The sequence below is a fragment of the Neolamprologus brichardi genome, chromosome 2 (genome assembly GCF_056152115.1).
Source record: "Neolamprologus brichardi isolate AB-2024 chromosome 2, ASM5615211v1, whole genome shotgun sequence".
NCBI classification, from domain to species: Eukaryota; Metazoa; Chordata; class Actinopteri; order Cichliformes; family Cichlidae; genus Neolamprologus; species Neolamprologus brichardi.
This window is the reverse complement of record NC_142105.1, coordinates 29926617-29948555: the sequence shown is the minus strand read 5'-3', so window position 1 is coordinate 29948555 and position 21939 is coordinate 29926617. Positions and strand designations below refer to the sequence as shown.

The window sequence follows — 21939 nt, the reverse complement described above, 5'->3', positions numbered from 1 at the left end:
CAAAACACACACTGAGAAATTTGCTCACACAAATAAACAAACGTACTGAGCACAAAGCATTCACATACAGAAGTTTCAGTACAAGCTGACATGTATAATGCATGGCTTCACTCAGTTGTTATTGTTCGTGAAATTTCTATAAATTATTCAGGAAAGTGGTCCTGAAATCCCCAGAAATGTTTTAGTGAGATGTTTTACAGAGAAGCATTTTTCTGCAACATTAATAGGTTCCTTGGTCGATGTTTTATGATTTGTCTCCTTGCAAATCCTTGACACCAACATCAATAACGTGAATTTACAATTCAGGTAAAATGATCTCCGTACGTGCACATTCACGGCACACTATATTTAGAATATGAAAAATATACAGTGGTGAAAGTTGTGTAAATTGCATTGTGGCGTCCTCGTGTTTGAGTCCTTTCTTTTAAGTAGCCCGAGGCTGGAAAATGTGCCCTGATGTGAAATGCCTGACATGATTTGACAGCACATTTGATAAACAAATCGTCTAAAGGCAAGTTTTTTTCCCCCCCTTTCTCCGCCCCTTCTGCGCATGCATGTTTGTGCGTGTGTGTTTGTATGTGAACTCTGTGCTACATGTAAAATTGCCCCTTGGCTGCAGTCAAAATCCATGCAAAGCAAACGAGAGATGGCAACAATAGTTGAGAGGGGAGGGGTGGAGGCGAGGAGACAGATGGACAGTAGGACAGTCGGGAGGGGGAAATGAGTTCCTGGCAGTGAAGACTGAAGTCACTATCAGCTGGAAAAAGAAGAATGGCTCCAAATATTGGTTTGGTGTCATTTTTTTCTATTCTGCGAGATGGATGTAAAAATAGCCGCATTTGTGTACCTGTGCATGCTTGTGTGTGCGCCTCTGATGCATGTGTGTGTTTGTGTATGAGAGAAAGATCTGTATCAACAACAACTAACTCCTGTCTCAGCTCGACACCGGCAGCATTTGATATGTCAGGGTGAAAAAGAGTGTGTGCCACCTAATTCGACGTGGACCCAGACTTGATTTTTCTCTTTTCTTAATAGTATTTTTAGCTCGAATCTGACTATTTCTTTCCCCGGCATGTGAGAGACAGAAAAAATAAGAAAGAGGTACACATACACACAAGAGGGACTGTCAAGATACGAGCTGAGACCATATTGGGATGCACTATGAATATCAACTAGCATATGTTTCAGTGCCACACTATCCCTGCTTCCCTTTCATAAACATCCTCTTGGCACAGGCCGGCATGTGTGTTTCTTGCCCACATGCCAAGGTTTCCCATCGACACGTTCTTTTAATGATCCTGATTTTTCTCTCGTCTCTCTCCCCTCCCTCGTCCATCCTCTCGCTCTCTCTCGCTCGCTGCATCTTTATCACGCCGTGTACCTCTCCAATCCGCCCACCTCCCCTTGATAATCTTTCATTATATCTACTTTCAGGTTTGTTTACAGAAGTGTCCGTGCAGTCATCCTCCTCCTCTCCTCCCCTGTTTCTATCTCTCTAATCCTCTTTTATCGTTTCCTCTTCAGTCGTCCGTTGATTCCTGCACACTGAGATCGGATCAATCGGCTCTCCGCTTCCTCTCCTGTCCTCTCCTCCACTGCAACTTAGTTTCTGTTTTTCATTTAGATGCACCTCTCCCCCCAAATCTCTTCCTCCTCCACCGCTCCCGTCTCTTTCTTACTCCCTCGGCATTCTTGCCTCCGCGTTCCCTTTCCGCTCCCTTGTGTTTTTTTTGTTTTTGACCCCCCACTTCCCACAAACATTTTAATCATGTTCTGAAGTAAAGGAGCACAGAGCTGGTGTGTGCTTTCTAGTGTCTTCTTTCCTATCCTGTAGCTCAAAGCAAGATGTAAGTGTAGTGTTCCCCGCTGTGATGAATGACGTGTACGTGCGTGCGTGTATGTGTGAAAGGTCTGATCGACCCAGGATGTGATCGCCAAGGGCTTGCTCACCTGTTCAGTGTCTGTGCCTTTCACTCCCGCCGCAGCCTTGTTTTTCTCTATCAAGGATTTGTGGAGGGGAGTATTAGTGTTTATATGGGTTATTGAGGATGTTGCTGTGGATCTCTGTGTGTTAGCACAATTTCACAGTCTCCTTCGAATCGTTCAGAAGTGTAGCCTCTTTCCTTCGGGCCGTTGAATCTTCCTCAGCTTGGGTGAATGATGATAGGGATGATGATAGCCTGTACTCCAGGGCTCCACAAGTAGCAACACCAGCATGGCTCAAAGCCGCCTCGGCATCCACATTTGAGTCTTCTTTGTGTGTGTGTGTGTGTGTGTGTGTGTGTGTGTCCTGCTGTCAAATTCTCTCTCTATTGGTAAGGAGCTTTTAGGCCTGCCAACTCAAGTCATCTTCAGCAAGTGTCCAGAGGCCTAATTCTGAAACAGCCCCCCACCCCACACACTCAAATGCTACAGTTGGGCAGACAGTCAGAAGATGGTTGCAGGCTCAAGGGTCCTTCTTCGAAGTCAAAAGCAACCCTGGTTACTCATGCAGGCAGTGGGTCATGCAAAAATAGTACTGTACCATGCAGCACTTGCTTCAAATAGACAGGTAGTGGTTTTAATAGATGATCAGCGCGAGGCAAATGAGAATAAGTACGCTTTTCACAGCTCAGAAAAATCCAACAAAGTGTCCTTGATCTGTTATTAGAGCTGTACTATAACAATTATTACAACATGCACTTCACGGTTCAGTGATAGTAATGAGCACTTTTTAAGGCAGTGATGGACAGGCTGTAAGAGTGCCGAGTGTATGAGCAGGATTCAAGGGAAAAGCTCCTTTCTCCTTCTCCTTCAGTTTCAAGCACTCTCTCCTCTGTTAAATGTTTGATCACTTCCTTCTCAGTTCACACAGATCATCTTCAGCAAAGCCAGATGACAGCATGTATTGTATACCGTCCGCTTTAAGGAGTGCTGTGATGGGCTGGCTCAGTGTGAAGAGTTGGTGGAAATGGACAGCCTTTGTATCCTGAAGGTAGACTTCACTGGTGTCGACTTCAGCAGGACAGCTGGCTGAGTGTTAGTGAGCGCCGACCTGAAAAGAGACAGCAGGCAAGAGTAGTATTAGAGGCTTCATTTGGAGATGCATTTGAGCAACGAGGTAAAATCTGTCTGATACAATGGGCCATTTGTAACACATCAGACGTGAAAAGAGAGTGCACAACAAGGAGGATTAAAGGTCACGGATTCAGTTCACGACACTCTTTACAAATTTTGGAATTACTGTATGATGCTAATGGAACCAGAGACATTATAATAGAGAGCCAGAGAGACGTGGCACAGATTTTGATGGAAGATCGCTTCAAAAGATGGATGGATGGACAGTGCTGTCTACAAGCCTTTGTTTCAAAATGTGACATGCAAATGCATGCACAACAAATGTAGCTGCATAAATACAGCTTAATCAAAATAAGTGAGCCGCGTGATATTGATGATGGTGACACTTGCAGAAGTTATGCTAAAATATTTCAAGATGTGCCAAGAATTAAGACTAAGTCTTCTGAAGTAACGTGTCTTAGAAGCTGCATAAAATACATTATGTTGTTGGCTTTGGGGCCAAGAGAGTCACTTTAAGTCATTTGTGTATCTACATTTTAACAAAAGCCTCTTAAGTTTGAGTCGGCTTGTAGTTTTTACTCTTATTTCAAGCTATGTTAAAAGCTTAATTTTTTAACTGCTGGAGCTTGTCACAGCTGTTTTTGGGTAAGAGGTGGGGTAATAACCACTCTATCACAGGACACAGAAATAGAAAACCATTCACACTTAGACATATGGCCAGTTTAAAATCACCAACCTTAAACTAATTTAAAGAAATGGATTCTGGTTAATAAAGGGAAATTGTTCTCATAAATCTGTTGTGGTAATGATCATAGAGTTTATTATATTTCCACAAAAAGAATATTTTAAATATTGGCTTAATGCTTAATGTGGCGTAAATGAAACATCTTCTAATATATCTTCATTTGTTACACCTGTTTTGTGTAAATGATGCCACCATGTGCTGTTGAGTCTTAATGTTGGCACAATACAGAATCCTAAAAGGTACAGGCTAAATAATTATCCCCATCTGAATGGTTATACCTCTTAAAATTAAGTACCTCGTGAAAATACTTCCTGAAGGTCACCACTGCATATGCACAACACTGTGCTCCCAGTAGACACAAACCTCCCATTAAGGTAACTCCATATTTTATATCTGTGCTTTTTTGTGTTTTTTCTCTTCAGACAAATCTTTTGAGCTTTTATTAACCATCACGCACTAAGTGCCTGTATCTTATGTGCAGAATCAAACCCCCAGTGAACACTGGTTTGAGAGATATAAGGTTTTCATCAGGCATACTGAGTGTACAGAGACAAATTCATCAAGGCCATTAACTGCTCCGCTGCTCACATTCGCCTCTTCACTTCATCCCAAAGTAAGTAGACTACATAGCCAACTGGGAAATTATCATCCAGTTTGCTTAAACACAAATAGAGACAAATAAAGGCGTCCTCATTTTCATTTTCGAAGGACACTCGCTGCAGCTGAGAAGAACTTGGTCAACAGGCTTATGTCTGTACACCTGTACATCCTCGAGGGCTGTTAAAAGCTGTGCACTCAGGGCGATGGTGTACAGGTTTTTGTTTCCCATGTGATGTAACTGGTTCCACAGATGGAAACTGGATGTGCAGTTCAGTGAGGTGTTTGGCGAGATAAATTATCCTTTTTATAGGACGTCTTCAGATTGATATCCAGTTGATGCCTAGTAAACTTATTCATATGTGCAGACTGTGGCTAACTCGCATAATGAAAATCAAGCGACGTGGGGCAGAATGATAAAGAGGCAGTGTTTGCCAAATGTGTCGACTTTGTTTTTGGCATTAAGGAGAAATGAGATAATGGTCTAAGCAAGGACTTATACTCATTGTTATTCAGTTCATTTGTAATTTGTTAAGGTCTAACAGTTTGCATTTTTGGACTTTAAAGTAGCTGCAAAAATAAACACTAATTGGATATCATCAGTCACGTATTAACAGCAGATGTCACCTTTAATAACGTGAACTGTCATTTTAAAGCTAGTCCCGTTAATTAGTTATAATTTCTGACCCAACTACTCTTAGACTCTGCACTAATCTTTGCATACTGCAGGCAAAACGTCTGCCAGCACTGGACAAGAAGTGACTATTGAGCATCGGCAGCATCTCCACAGCTCACTGCCATTGGTCATTAGACATCAATATGTGAAGCTCTATCTGTGTGATGTCAAGACTGTCCTTAAAACTTTTTTTGATGGAAGCAAGCCTAACTAGTGGGAGTGTGATGGGAGGACGGCAGACATAAGGAGCATCTATCAGAGCAAGGAGCTTGGAGGCAAAGTACATGCTAGTCATTTTGGCAGAGTATGAAAACGGCTGTTTGTCAGAGTTTTGAGGAAGATTAGAGAAAGTTTCACCAAGGTAATGACTTTTGTTAGTCATAACTGCTTGAGAACATTAGGGAAATTGCAGCACTTTTCAAAGGAAATCCGTCTAAAAATAACCTTGTAGAAAAATGTTACACAAAACACGAATGGACACATGGAGTCACGATGATAAAGAAGTTCAAGTGTTTTAGTTTATTTCCTCTTTCTAGTGGTTTCATTCCTCTGATGTTAACATTTTCTAGAAATGCACTAATTAGTGGTAGAATATAAAATTATCATAGAAAAGAGAGGTCAGCTGTTTCACTGTTAAGTCGTTGAATGATATGAGGTGGGATCAGACCTTCAATATAGGCAATGAAAATGGAAAAATGAAAACTACTCTTCGAGTGATAGTGAAGGTTGAAAAGGTCTGACGAAAACAAGTAACCGAGTAAGTTCTACCTTACTGAAATAATCATCATGTTTCAAAAGGGACTGCGCTTTCTTTGAAGGCGAAGGTGTCTAGTGTCAGGTTTGCATATCGCTTTTCTTCTTGGTCTGCAACCACTCCCCAATCAGTTGATGAATGCACATTTTTCTGTTGTTGATGGCGGTTATCATGGGGTCACTGACTGGTGACCCTGGGGACTAGGATTTGGCAGTAGATTTTAGAATGACTGCCAGCAACTACTTGCAACTATTCTGGGAGCATTTGTTTTTCCCCAGCAACCGGTAGTTGCCAGGTGGTCTACAACCAGTCTCTGGATAAAACACACCTTAGCTGATTAGTCAAAAAGTTAATTTAAAACAAGGTGGGGGGTTATAGCTTGCAAAGGGGGAACAATTATTATCTTTTCTTAATCTTAACTGATAGCAGATTTTGAGTTTAGGACCATTTGTTGGATAAAACACTTCAAACCATATCTGATATGCTCATTTCCAGTTCCATATTTTCATTCTGGGACTCTACTGAGAGGTCAAGTAAGCCCAAATTATCTTGTGCTAAGCTGTGGTGCAGCTTACATTCTTTCCCTTTTAGCTATTTTTCTTCTAACTAGCTACCCCTTGTACACCAGACGTTTTTAGGTTAAGTGGGTGGCGCTGTGTTAATATAGGTTTTAGGTTGCAGTAGGGGTGGACGATATAAACGATATAAGATAGAAACGATATAAATTTGGCCAACGATAGAGATTTTGACTATATCGCTCTATCGCGATAGCGCATGTTGATGATGTCATCAAGCTGCGCCTATTTTGGTCGAAAGTATCGCATTATCATCTGCAAATTATGGCAGGCGACAGTCGTAGCAAAGAGATGAAGCACTTTTGAAATATGGGGAAAGCCAAAAACTGCTATGCGATTGCATTTGTCCCTGACCACCAGAATCCGTCACGTTAACTTTTATCGAGTGGAAGAAAAGTTGGCGTTCATCCTCCAGCTTCACTGTGCTAATGTTATGCTAACATAGCTGTGTCGCTAGCAATCACGTAGCACAACATTATATACCAGGTAGTCCAACTTCAGTAACCCTGCAGACGTCACTGCTGTTTAGTTTTCTGTCTTCATTTATGTTGGAAGTGACAGCAGAGCTGTACGTTAGTTTCAAAAATCTCTCAGTCAGAACATGGTATGAAATGTTTAGGTGGAAACTAGCGAGCTAACTTCCTGTTAACTTCTAACTCCGTTAAATTTAATAAATTCTGTTTTCATGGATGCCTGGATGTTGGATGGATGAAGCACATGCTTCAAATTATAGATATGAATTTTAGGCCATATCGCCCAGCCCTAGGTTGCAGTTTACTAAATTTACAATTAGGCTTTATTTCATCAGCGTTTTGCCTGTAGAAAGGTTGTATATAGAAAGCAAACCGATGTCTGCTATCGTAGTATTATTTCTTAATATTATATCATCCTCTTTACATAACATGTCACACTGTCACTGAAACAAAGAAGCAGTTAAAAAGAGGTGTGCTGAGGTCAAAAACAGTTCTAACTGACCCTTCACTCCATGTCTTTTCTGTTGTACTCGATTTTTTTTTTTTTTGTCTTTTTGCATAACAGAGACCGGAGAGAACATGTCGTTCCTCAGGGGGACAGAAGTCACTCAGCTCTTGTGAGCCATATAACAACTGTGTAGCCTACAGGCAGGCAACAGTATGTGACTTTCACTGTGGCATCTGTGCTGTTCAGACGCTCTCACTCCTCTTTCCTTTGTGTAGTAATAAGCAGATATTAGTGTTTTATTTTTCTTTGTTTGGTGCAGAGGCTTATAAAGAAGGCTAGAGATAATAAAACTGCATAAACCAATAAGTGTGATTCTGCACAGATACTGCATCCACATCTGAGCTCAGGGCGACTGAAGACTACAACAAAAGAAATGTTTTTTACGTTGTGGATACTTTTATGTTAAAGCAAAGTGTACAGATGAACAGTAAAATGATTCGTGTGACTACAGATGTACAGATGGTGGTAACATATGTGCATGAATACAGCCAGAGCATTCGTATGTGCATGTTAGTGGTCACCTTGTACGATTTGCGGATGGAAGCTATAACAAGTGGTACTACAGCTGTTTTTGCTGGCATATTCATTTGTACTGACATGAGGTTCGCAAAGAGGAAAGGGTGAGATTGAGGCTAAGTAGCATGATCAAAAAAACAACAACAACAACCCCAAAACCTTTTCCAAATCCTCCTCCAGATGACCTTCTAGCTGCACTGTCACAAATCTGACACACTGTAGTGGGGGTGGCAGGAAATTGACGATATCAAATATCCATTTCCATCCACCCTTTGCTCCATCAGGCTGATCAGAATAATTGGGAAAATGGAAAGCAAAGAAAAGTGGCAGCTGTGATACTTGGCAGTTTGCTCGCTCTGTGCGCCGGAGTGAGCTAGGACAGAGGAAGTGAGGAAGTAGGAGTTAGGGATTAATAGTTGCGGGGCTGGGGACCAAAGTCTGAGTACTTTGTAATCATGTGGCTGTCTAACCCCAGTGTTAGCGAGGTTGATGAGCATGCGTCCCTGCTGACACACTCTCTCTCCATATCCACTCTGCTGAATATTAATATGGAGAAGAGAATTCCTCTGAGCCCCATTGTCAGACGGCCTATTGTTCTCTGCTGGCCTCCGCCTGGGCGCGCGTGTATGTGTGTGTTTTAGTATTAATGCGTAACTTGGTGTCTACATTGTGTGCTTATGCATATTAAGGCCATGTATTCATTGCAAGCGTGCGCTGGCTGCAGCAGAGCAGCAGTTAAAGCGGCGGTCGGGGAGATGAGGGGTGTGTTTGCGGCCCGCCATGGCCAATAAAGACAACTGGCATGAGAACACTTGGACTTGCCATCAGGGCCCAACACTGGCAATTATTTCACCTAGAGGCGCTATCAGTAAAATGAACACTCTCATTAAAACCGTCTCCACATGTGTGTGCATTTAAATGCGTGTGCGCACACCCAAGTCAATTTAGAGACACGGCAAATATATGGCAACACAACTGCTCGTCTTTCAATCAAAGGGTAATGTGCTGTTTATGATGTTTTGACTGCGGTTGTGTGCTTGCGCACATGAGTATTTACATACTGAGTTCTCTCGGCGTGTGAGCACATGCGTGAGCGTGTATGTCTGTGTTAGCTGTGTGTATGCATCTGTATGGATTTATGTGTGCGAGTGTGTGACTGTTTAACTACCCCACACACGTAACCTCCCCATCTCTGCCTCCCTGTTTCTCATTTACTGAGCCAGCGCCAGTGAGAAGGAGTGTGGGGAAACGAGAAAACAAGTGATAGGAGGGGGAGGAGAATGAGAGATGGTGAAATAGAGGCGGAGAGGGAGGTGAGGAGGGTATAGGTTTATACAGGGGAAAAAAATGAAGTGAGGCTGGAGTAAAAGGGAGAAAGAGAGCAGGGACGGCAGAAAAGAGGGGAAGATAGAGAAGCAGGAAGATGGGGGAAAGAGAAAGGCAGAGGAGGAGGCAGCAGATTTATGAAGCCATTGGAATGTAATTTGGAGGCAGAAATTACTGTCAGCCTGTGCAAGGTTTAAAGTCAGTGAAGCCTGAATCCAGGCCCTGCCTCTGTGTGTGTGTTTGTGTGGCAAGTATCAGACAAATGGATAGCAAATGTGATGCAGAGTAATACCACAGAAGCTCCGCAGTTACTTGTCATACACAATGAATGCAGCGTGTAAGTGTTTATGCACGCGCACGTTTTTTACAACTACTCCACGCATGAGTGACATGACTGTATGGCATCAGAACACAACCCAGCATTCATATTTAACAGCTCATATTTCATCGATGCTTGAAGACACAGATACACCCCCGCACGCAAACACACACACACTTGCACAAACACAGGCGCCGAATTCTTGTCAGGCTCTGAAGGCCATGACTCCGGCAGAATCAGTCGAGGGTGTCGGCGTGGACAGAACGAAGGCTGGAGGGAGCTGAGCGGGAAAGAAAAAGACAGAGAGCGTGTCAAGGATAGACAGAGGGAAAGGTAGAGGTGGGAAATGAAAAAGAGGGGGAGAGAGAGGGAGAGACTCTAAGAGGAGCTAAAAAGAAGAGCGAGAGGGATGTGACTAGCTTTCTAACGCAGCAACACACAGCTTCCATTTAGCATGAGAGGAGGGGCGGAGAGGGAGAGAGATGAGGGAAGCGACAAAGCAGGAATAATCAGCAAACATCTAAAGGGAGGGAAAGGCTCAATACAGTATATTTTTTTCTGATCTGGCGTTACTTTGATAGTTGGTTGTAATGCACACACTTGGGGTCGGCTCTGTTTTTGCTGCTAATTTCTACATGGACTTCTCATCGATTAGTTGCAGTGAGCACAAAGGGCAAGCAGTTGAGGCTGGAGTTATTTTTGAAATATTATCCTTTTGACAACACTTTCCTTAAAAAAGAAAAGAAAACCAATACAGTGTTAGTCTGCCCCTCAATGCTTCCTGACCTCCTTAAACTGCCTGTGGCTCTCAGCCCAAAGCCCATTTGTTTGTACTGAAGAAGAACACCTTTAAAACTCCTTGGCAAATAATTAGTGCATTTGCTGAGGATTACATGGCAATGTATGCGTTTCTATTGAGGGAAAGCACTCTTTATTTTAAAAAGCGTTACCTCCAATATTATTGTATTTGTAATAATGAGGATCATTTATTGACATTGGAATGATTCCAATCTACCTCCTCCTTCTCCCAAATTCATCTAAAAAAAAGAAAAAAAGAAATAAAAGAAAAAAGCCTCCCCTGGTAATATTGGAAGTCCATTACTGGCTTGATGCAAAGCTTGGTGGGCATCCCTAGTCTGAATAGATGAAATGTGGACTTGCATTGCCTAATGCTGCAGTCACACTTGGGAAGATAGTGGTTAGAGACCACAACATGACAAATTATTGTGACCGTGTACAATGAACTTAAAATCTCTGAGTCAGTCTCCAGTCTGAGATTGAATGGGGTCAAGTTGGCAATTACGTGGAATCTGTTTGTGATAATATGGTGATTGGCTGTTATTAATACAGCAAATATGGCAAATCTAACAGCGACAGTTAAAGTTCTGATTAAATTCATTGTCCCAGGTGGATAGACCATATAGGTTGTGATGACACGTTGAGTTTTAGTTTACAGATTTCCATGACAATTTAAGGTATTCCAATAAAATGATCTGTAATAAAAATAAATTAAAAAAAATAAAAATATGGCAAATCTGTTGCCGTCAGTGGTGCAAATGTGTTATTGTCAGATATTAAATTTCATATTAACTACCGGAAATTCAGAAATTGCTCCACAAATAGTGACCTAGCTGCTGCAGGACGACGGTTTAGCTGCAAAATTAACCAGGCGCTCAGGAACCTTCCTTTTATGCAGGAATACAACCAGAATACAACTAGCTGGCAACCCATTGAGTCGAGCCTCCTGTAGATATGTGTGGCAGATGCTTTCATTGAACTCGGATTGACTGCAATGTACTGGATCAGTTCAGTTCAATGTATTTATTTGAAAGGGAAAATGCAGTTTAACGTAATTCCAGAGCAGAGCACATAAAACTGGTGTGCTGCACATCGAATTTAAGTTAGCTGCTAATTTCCAGCACTTGTCCCTTGTTGGGCTTTTACATTAGTAATGCACAACTTTCAGTTAGATAAAACCATAATAAACATGTACAGATGGTGATGGTCTGTCTGAGAGTCTAAGTTGGACTGTGATTGTTTAGCGACCTGTGCAAACACCTTGTGATCAAAAGTGGCTGCCGCAGCGATTTGCAATTGGTTTCCGACGGCGAAGAAAATCCGACGCAGTCACCGACAATAACCGATTTTCCTCTTAAGGCAGGAGGTTACCATCCTCTAGTTTACTTTAGTGAGACTGAGTCACAGACTGGAGCTTTTTAGGACATTTTCCAGATATGAGGTAGAAAATGTAACTAAAATTCAGAAGGTTCAGCAATAACAGGAAATTGACTTGTTTCATTCACTCAGAAATGGAACAAAATGTTTGTACAGAGATCCAAGTGCAGTAGTTTAGCGCTGTGATACAAGAGTTTATGCGTGACAATAATGAAAATCATATTTGATTTCTCTTATGTAACAAAACTTCTATTTTCTTTGTTTCTTCTTCTGTTGTTGCAAAATGAAATCAGTGAAATGTCTTTCTTTGTGCTGCTTTTTGTTTTGGCCATTTCAAGCTGAGAATTGAATCCCTCACTGTATAAATGTGAAGCAGTGCTCTGAAAATTACAACACGTTTGTTGTTGCACACATGGAGAAGTGGAAAAAATATCACACTTCTGATAAATGTCAAGACAAATGTGTTTAACACAGTGACTGGGTAAGATCAGCTTCTTAAAGCAGATCAGTGCTTGGGTGGTTCACACACCACCCAGCTGCTCCCCTAAAATGGATGCCTCTGAAACACACAGACACACAAACACACAAAGTTCTCCAGATCTTTTCCACACTTTCTGAAACGAACGTCGACACCGTCGCCCTCTCAGTCTCTCTTCTCGCTCTTTTGGCCTGTGGACTGACTTTCTCGCTGACACACAAACGCATCAGCTCTCTATTCTTTTCTCCTCGTTGCCAGTGATAACGAAAGCAGCACCATTATGCGCTGTGACAACACTACCTCCCACTTACTCTTCAAGGCAGTTCATACCACAGTACAAACTCTGTTTCTGTCTCTGCCTGCTTCCCTCCATCTCTCTCCTCTCACTCAGAATAGTGTTGAGGTCAATTAGCTCTGAATTTGCTTATACACTTGGCTGACTGCTTCAGGATGCTGGAAGGTGTTAAGGAGCATCTGTAGATTATTTAAAAGGTTTTCAAACAGTTTTTTTTCTCTGACATCCATCCCCTTTAACACCTTCTCCTACTGTTTGCTATTTACATGTTTCTACATTTTCTTTGGTCTCTCCCTTTCTTTCTTTATCTTAGATTTTCTCTCTTTGTTAAGTAAAACTAAACTTTTTGCATTATTACTTTATTACAACAGATGGGTAAAGTTATTGTTATGTAAATGAAGCAGTTTTCTGCTTCATTTCAACACCTCTAGATTAACTTAAAAAAAAGTTTATCTATCTTTGTTTTTCATTTACAGACGATAAATTGAGTGTGATCTTTGAGTTATCGTGGTTTAGTAGTGATGCAAATGGATAACTTGCCATTTGTAGGAGTTTCATAAATGATGAAAACTCCACCGATCAATCACGATCGTCACATTGTTATCGCCACAGGCTATAGATGGAAAAGCCACCAGCATCATTAAGGGGACAAATTATGCTGGCTGGACTGGTCCAACCTCAGTCGTGTGTGGCTGTGCTGAGCGGGGGCTATCCCCTCACGCCTGAGAGGATATGGGGCCGAAATGGTGCTTTATTCCCCGAATATAGTTTGGACAGAAATTTACAAGGCAAGATAATAAACATTGGATCTTTGCACAACTGCTTGACTGTCTTGGTGTATCCATTGGTGGTGTGTACGTTTTGTATGCCCCATCACATTTGTTGATACTAATTAAAGTTGAAATTTAGCCATTTAAAAAAAAAAAAAGTATTTAAGTTATCTTAAAACACCATATGTAAGGTACAACATACACTAACATATTTTTTTCTCCAGCGTCACTGGAAGATGAGGATCTTACTGGCTCAGAAACAAAAGCCACCTTAATTACTTAACATTTATATAAATATATGCTAGCTTAATCTATGGAGCATTTAATGTATCAGTAGTTTTTATTGTATTGATCCTTTAAATCTCAAAAATGATCCAATAACTAAAGCTTTAAGGGAGTAAATGCTGCCGACCTGTGCAAGCTGCAGGTAACCCTGCAGGTAAAAAAAAAAAAGTTTGTGGCAAACTGGATAAATGATATTTATTTCAGGTTCCTAATTCAGTTGTGCTGTCACTGAGTTTGGGAGCAGGTGGAATAGACTGAATTTTCTTCACAATTCAAAATAACTCAGCAGGTGTTTTCGTGCACTTTTATTAGCACTTTAATGTGAAACTACTGAGTGGAAATAGAAAATAGTCATCAATGAGGCTTCATTTCGCCTCACCAGTGAACACGATTAATGGAAAAATCATTAACGGCCCTAACAGACCAGCAACTTGCCCAACAGATTTTTCTTTTTTTTTTTTCCCCCCTGACAGATTTAAAATTTCAAAGACCGACAATGATGTTATTGACAACAAAATTTAAGAGGTTTAATTATTTTTTTTAAATCTTAACAATCGACTGTACACATAATTAATCTCGTATCGATTTAAGGGCTATAAATCTAAACTAATCTGGCAACGTATCGCCTGAGCAGCCGAGTATTGTTTACTCACAACTTAACTTAATTACATTTTTAGTTCATTATTTTACTTCACTTTTGTTTATGAATCAGCTATCAATTATAGCTACATGTCTGCAATTCTTACATAGAGGAAATGTTGTGTAATTTTTTTAAATAAAGCCAGCTGCATCCATCTGCCAAGTGTCAGTGATACTGGCGAGGTGAGTTGTCTGCATTGAGTCCAGGGGGTACCAAAGGGCCACAGCTACCCTGGTGTCTCTAAAGAAGTATCTGCTGTTGTTGCAGTAGACGTGGGAGCTGTCATACTTATGAAAATAAAGCTAATAATTTTGTTGGGGTGATTTTGTTAGTACAATAAAGGAACTACATCCGAATTTCATTATAGGATCTTTGGTTGCATTATGATTAGTGAAATAAATCTCATTCTATCAGCATTGATGTCTTTAATATGGGTCAGCCCTACCTTTCATGTGCAGGTCTATTCATTTCAGGCCAGGTTATTGATGGTTTATTAGGTGGATGTTAGTAAAGCGTAAAAAATTGAAGACAAACTTTCTAAATTCAATCCTTTGCCGTCTGTGTCTGTGTGTGGTTAAAATGTTTCTTGCTGTGCATTCTTTCCTTCCCTGTACGACTCCTCCTCTGCTTCTTCTGAGCAAAAAGGACAAAACTCCAGCGGTGATAAGCTACTGAGAGGCAAGCAGTGCAAATGGGAAATTTCAATAGATGGGTTCCAAAACCTTCTGTCGAGAGGGAGAGAAAAGATGAAAAAAAAGGAATGAAAGGAAGAGGATAAAGAGGAAAGATGGAAGAGGGGGAGCGTCGATGGAGGCGGACAGGGAGACAAAGTGAACTATAGAGTTTTTGCCCTGGAGGAAGCCGGTATCCAAAGAGAGAATGAACGGCAGAGGAGGCAGTAAACAAGACTTTGAGAGAGAGCTCTGCTGAAGAGGGGAAAAGAAGAAGAAGAAGAGGAGGAGGAGGAGAAAGAAGTTGGGTCGCGATGGACTAGAGAGTCTAGGAGGGGAGCTGCAAAGAGACGACAGCAGAGGAGATGAGAGACGTGAAGAAGATTGGTTAACACACACGCACAAAAACACACACACAAACTCTCACACGACACCCAGAGTGAAGGTGTTTTGCATAAATATGGTGCGAATAATGAAAACGCTGGCGGCTTCATTTTAAACACAGCAGCTAATAATTAAAGCAGTCAGACCTCACACTATGGGGCTACAAAGACAGCACACAGATTTTTATGCATAAGCGGTAAATAAACTGCATTATCTCTCCAGGGGCTCTCTGAGGGCTGCGGCCTTGGGTCCTTGCAATATATTCACATCGCTGTGAGCTTGAGCCCAGCTAATTCACCCACCCGCTCTACCTCCAGTTAGGGTTAGACGGATACGCAGCCTTAATGATGAGTTTTCTTATTGCCTGACTGAAGTTGCTCCTATCCACAAAGTCCTAGCCTTTCAATTAAAATTTGATCATTTTTAACGGCAAAGTGAAAACTCAGATTTCAAATGATTCACAGGACAGAGACGCCTTCCATAACAGTAATTAGACGGCGATACACAGAAAAGCCAGTGAAAACCTCACAGATGAAGGCTTTTAGGTGGGTTGGCAGCTCCTTAAGGAAGGGTGAGGCAGGTTTCATTGCAGGTTTTTACAGACTGACACCCTTGAAGCTATGAGTAACATCCTCCCACGCCATGTTGGAGTGATTTCTCTGCTCAGCCATCTGCAATAAAGCAAAAATATTCCTAAAAACATATTTAGACCGAGGCCTCCGTCACGTCGGCAGTGGACGATGCGACCTGGCTGGTGCCTGAATGAAACATAAACAGCTTTAATACCGGCCTGTTACGCTGGCCTAACACTGTTCTCTATCAGCACAGGAGGAATGCATCAAATTTATACGCTCAGAGAAACTGCACACCCATCTGCCTGCAGTATAATGTGCCAGGAGATGCTATGATGTACCCCGACTCTCAGCAAAACACAAAATGCAGCCCTGCATACACACACGTCGTCTTGTGACAGTACGTGGATGAATAGTGCCATTAAATATGATTGAGGGGTTTTCCGTCTCTCTCGCCATCTCTTCCTGTCTGTGTCTCGCTCAGAATGAGGCATGCACAGGAAACACCTACAGATGGGTAATTTAAGGGCCGCACACCCTCTCACACACTCCACCAGAAGGCACTCTTAGATAGGTCACTATTACTCTCGCTAGGTTGAACTTGGCACTTATGCCTTTGGAGGAGAATCCCCGGAGTCCTGTGTGTGTGTGTGTGTGTGTGTGTGTGTGTGTGTGTGTGTGTGTGTGTCGGACAAAGCAAGTCATTTTTAATCCACTAATATGTGATGTACATGTGGCCTCCTGGTGGCCGGCTAAAGCTCAAATCCAGCTGGCAACCTTTCCTACATTTCGCCCACCAGTGTTTTATATCGCTTTCTATTACTTCTTGTCACTCTCCATTTCATTATTATTCTAGGGAAGGGGAAAAAAGGGAGCTAAACTTCTTAAAAAGAGGACCAAAAAATCCCCCCAACTTGCATGTGAAAAGGCGCTGTTGCTGAGTAAAGAGGCTGAGCTGAAAGCACTTAGAGTCTGCCAGCTGTCTGTCGTTCTGTTTTCGCTGTGTTTATCTTTGTTCCTAATTGTAAACAGACAATGAGTACACTCCAGAGAAGCTATAGGGTAATTATCAATTCTTATTCAAGCTCAAAGTCTAGTGCAACCCATGCATACCTAAGAGATCTATTGGCATTCTATTCATCGGGTCGAGCACGTATTCCTGCCACTTGTCCTTACGCTCATGCACCATCTTGTCTTGCTTTGCAGAAAGAGGAGCACTTTCTGAACATTACTAGATATCACTGATGATTTCAAAGAGTGTAGCACAGTTTGTCTATAACTCTTTTCTGCCATAGGTGATTAGACATATAAGGCCTTGTGCACCTTGTGTTATAACACAACCAATCTCTGCTCTTTCTGGAAAACTGGTCATAAAGTCATTCACCAATAAAACGGAGGCAAAAACATCACTAAATAAGGGCAATTTATGCAAGCAAGCATGTAAAGGATAGAAATCAGATGTTTCCTACGAACTCACTTTTATTTTAGAACACTTACTGTTTGCCATTAAGCAACGAGAAACCTCGGGACAAACCTGCCAGCAAAAAAACACAGCTGGTGCAAATCTCAATATCGAAAATTAAGCTTTTATTTTTTATATTTTTTATTTTTCTTAAGTTCCAAGTAAATTACATGCACCACATGTCATTACAACACTAATTTCTGCTGCAGGCAGAGCACTCAGACTGCTGCAACAGATGCAAACTGTGGTGCAACTAATACGAAAGTGGAAAACGTAGACAACCTTGAGCTTTTGTAACACTCGTACCTTTAGATAATTTTGGGTTCGTGTGAGGTATTCCTTTTTAAAAAATTTTTTTTTAGATTTTCATTGATGTCACAAATTGTTACGTGTTTTGAGTAATTTGCAACACACACAAAGAAAGACTCACAGAGGGGGAAAAAATGGAGGATGTCACCCATCATGAAAATCCCATGTTCAGAAATGGGATGATGAATGGCTCTTGATACCCAAAGTAATCACTAAACCCTGGCCGTAGGTTCCTGATTTATTCATTAATACTTTCATACCTGTCCCTCTCCATTAGCTTTCCGAGCCTTTGATCCGAGAAGGATCAAAAAGAAATCCCTCTTTGCCTCGACTGAACTCCTCATCCAGACGATCACATCTTTGGTCTTTGCGTTTCCTTCACCACTGGGCTTATTTTCTTTACAAACATTTTCTTTCTACAATGATTTTTGACACGGTTACAACCACAATTTGTCAGAAACTTCAACTCACACTGATGCAGTGTGATACTTTCTAATTACCTCCCATTAACCTCCAGTAAACACGCTTAATGACAACAGTTCATCTGTGGTTTTCTTCAGCATGAGGTGCTACTGCTAATGGTAATTCTAGAGGTGTTTAACGCAGTAAGAACAGCAGAGGTGAAACCTTTTTGGCTAATTCGTTGATTAGGCGGCCCACAGAAAATTATTGGCATAATTACTGTGATAATCAATTAATTGCTTCAGTCATATTTCAGGTTAAATGGCTGGATTTGAGTGGCTGAATTGTTAGAATTTGGTCAGTTAGTTCAGAATGGTGCTTCTGGAAGTGTATCACTCCCAAATCTCAGTTTCCTGCATTGGCTTTCAGTAAAATACAGAACTGAATTCAAAGTATCGCCGATCGTTTATAAATCACTAGACGGCTAGGGCTCTAAATATATCTGAGAGTTTAATGGACACAAAGTTGGTCTCTAAGATCTGCAAGATCCTGGTCACCTAGAAGGTTCACAGATCTGAACCTAAACAGGGTGATAAGGCGTTTTGCCTCTATGCTGCTCAACGCTGTAACCAACTACCCACTGAGGTCATATCATCTCCAACACTAGCTATTTTTAAAAAGAAGATAAAACAGCTTTATCCAGGACTACTTTACTCCAGTGTTAATTTTGTTGAAGAATAATTAGTTTATATTTTAGTCATCATCTAATTCACAAGGACAGAAACTGTGATGAAATGTATTGGACGCTTTCTTCAATAAATAAAAACAATATGAAAATGTTCTGGAGAGATGAGATCCAATGAGAACTGAATAGGTTGTGTAAAAAGGCGGGACAAGTTTGCACGTGATCCAATCAGAAGTAATCTTCTTGTCCAGTAAGGTCAGAAGGGCACATTTGATCTGATGGTAGGGCTAGCTCCCACACTCCCTGTTTCTCATAATGACGCGACAAGATGTCAGCGCTAGGTGGAAGAGAAGAGCAGACATATGGACGCATTTTGCATTGTAGTAAAAACAAGATAAACTTTCACACTTTTAACTTTTAGTCTGCTGAATCTTTAGATTTGAAAATTTTACATTTAGTCTATAATAACCTAAAGTGATCTAATAATTTAAATTATGACTAAAACTAAATCAAAATGAAAACTGCTTTTAACTAACCAGATTGCTGTACCATCATCATTATTAATATGATTATTTTGGTGTTACTCCATCTCTTCTTCTTTTATTTTTCATTTTAATTTTGTCTCATAAGGCACCTTGAATGACTGTAGTGTTTGAAAGGTGCTAAATATACATTATAAACTTGCCTTGCCTCATTATATATATGATAGCTGATTTTCAGTATTGTGTGACTTCAGACTGTTAGACGTCAGCTAGTGTAATATAAACTACACGTAGGTGTGCGTAAAACAAATTGCCCATATTTTTAAAAATGAGTCATTTTCTCTTCCATGTCAGAGGTTATTGTTAACGAAAGCCAAAGTTTAGACTGCATGTCTGAAAACGCTCATTAAAAAAAGAAGGCACGGCTCCATTTATTGACACCCTTTGTCAAACAGCTTCTCACAGACTTCCATATGTTCCTTAAATAAAACATCAGTGAAATTTTTACTTTTTAATAAACAGCCAGGGTTCATTGGTGCATTCCTGTCACGTCTGTTCACAGTCTCTTTATGCATAAATGAGAATTTTAATGGAACAGAACGTAGCTTATTTCTTGTTTTCTGCTGTTACTCAGCTCATTCTGCCGTTTAATCACAGGTGCCAGTATTTCTGGGGGCGCCTTTGGCTGGTGTAAAGCTAGGTATGAGAACAGTGCGGACGCTCTGAAGTCATCTCTGCTGCTCAAACAAAAGCTCATCTCTGAACTTCCCTCTGCGTGACTCCTACGCTCTCTGACCCGCCTGCATCTCCCACACTCTTCCTCTGCTCCAACAAATAGACTGACGCACATACTCAGACACACACATGCACATAATGCAATATAACAGAGAATAATGCAAGGCCACTGTGTTTTTGTGCGTGTACGTTTGTCTGAAAGCATCCCAAATTGTTAAAACCTTCCTGTGTGTAATGCATCCAATGCACTGCTGTTCTTATCTGCTGTTTCTGTGAGACATACAGTATTTATTTCAGGTTATCTGGGATTTGTATTTATTATGCCTTTCCAAGACGGTTTCAGCCAAAACATTGCATTACTGGATTGTTTCAGTGCCACATAGCCTCCTACAATAGCTTGCATAGAGAATAAATGGATATATCTTGGAATAACATGCGTCTTGAAACCAACATATCTAGTTCCTGGCCTTCCTGGTGTATGTAGAAAGCAGTGTTTACTTCATTAACCCTCTCTATATATATGTGTGTGTGTGTGTAATTTGATCACATGTGATTGGTGCGGTGTCTAAACAGCCCACAATCTGTCATCAGATTTGATTCACATGCGGTTAAATCCTGCCTGCTGTACTGAAACATGTGACCTTTACCCTTTATTTTTTGACTAAGTGATAAAAGGGAAAGCAGAAGAGGGAGGTGAAATTAAAATTTTAGCCATGCTGTGAATGGTAAAATAACTAATCTAGGCCTTTAAGGGAAAACATATAACCAGCTAGTTGAAAGTTTACGTTGTACTAGCTGGATAGTTCTACCGCCAGCTCCTGGTTTTGTTGTGATAGCTTAGATTTGATCTCAGTTCAAGCAAATAGTGAGCATGCTTATCATCACCATGTGTAAACAGTGCTACAGTTCAGTACAGTCTGTGCTTTTTGAAGTTTTGAGGTCACAGTTCGGCATAATTTTCAGGAAAGCATCAAAAACAAAGGAACTCAAAGAGCGCCTCGATCAAAACGCCGACTGAAAGACTGAAGCCAATCAAAGACTAACACAAACATGATGAAAATCTAAATAATATGACATCTCATCATTAAACAAATTAAACTAGACGGGCACTCAAATGTTATTGATTTATCTGGCAAATTTACAGAACGTTATCTGTAATGGGCTTTTGCTACACCTCTGCTCTTTCAAAATCAGCCTGGCAGTTTTTGCATAATCCTGCTGGCAGATAAACACAAACCAACAAACAGCAGAGTTAAATTTACCATCAAGACAAAATTCTAATATAAATCAACACCGCCTTACTTTTTGTCAACACTGATCTAGCTGTTTTGAATAAACTTTATTAGAGATGTTGCTTGATTAAAATTAACTGGAGCCTTGATGCTTCTGTTCGAGGTAAGTTAGCACTTTATACACGACAGAGTTTCTGCTGCTGTCATTTGTGTAGCGTTCAGTTGTTTACTACAGTGACTTTAGTCATGCTACCATGAGTCAGGAAGCGCACGTATTTATGTTCAAATAAAGCTCTTTTATCCCAGTTGAACTCTAAACAGCATATCTCATCTTTATGTAATGAACTTCAGGAATCTGAGTCAGTTTGGGACTCTTTGATGTTTCGAAGCATCAACGTTCAACCCCTACACAAGATTCGAAGCACTGCATGAGCATTGTACAGCTGAAAGACGACAACATTTCCAAAATGGAACTCGCTCTCTAGATTTTCTTTTATGTGGATATTATCTTTTATAATCAAAACTCTTAAAAACAAGGAATTGGATTTGATTTAGGTGATGCAGATAACAAGTTAATACCTGATTAATAGGTTTAACTCTAAAACAGATTTACACCACTCAGCATGTGGTTTTTCAATTAGCAGCTTTTTCTAATCAACGCTGTTTTTTTTGTGTTTTTTTTGTTAGCCTGGGACAAATATTTGCACATATGTGCTTCTGGCATGAACAACATGAGGGATCTGCACAGTACGATTGGTTGTTCTGACTTCTAAAGAAGGAGCTCAGATCAGAGTTATAGATTTTTGTCATCATCAG

General features: G+C 40.8%; 2 protein-coding genes across 5 annotated transcripts in view; one reads left to right on the top strand and one right to left on the bottom strand.

Annotated features, from left to right (window-relative positions):
• macrod1 (mono-ADP ribosylhydrolase 1) overlaps positions 1–21939 on the top strand; it is a 146723-nt gene that overhangs the window by 37698 nt on the left and 87086 nt on the right. The gene's annotated exons all lie outside the window — the stretch shown is intronic.
• flrt1b (fibronectin leucine rich transmembrane protein 1b) overlaps positions 1–21939 on the bottom strand; it is a 36242-nt gene that overhangs the window by 4030 nt on the left and 10273 nt on the right. For all 3 annotated transcript variants that reach the window (XM_035910207.2, XM_006781316.3, XM_006781317.3), the window contains exon 2: positions 1951–3034. The gene's annotated coding sequence lies outside the window, so the exon portion shown is untranslated. The remainder of the gene's footprint in view (positions 1–1950; positions 3035–21939) is intronic.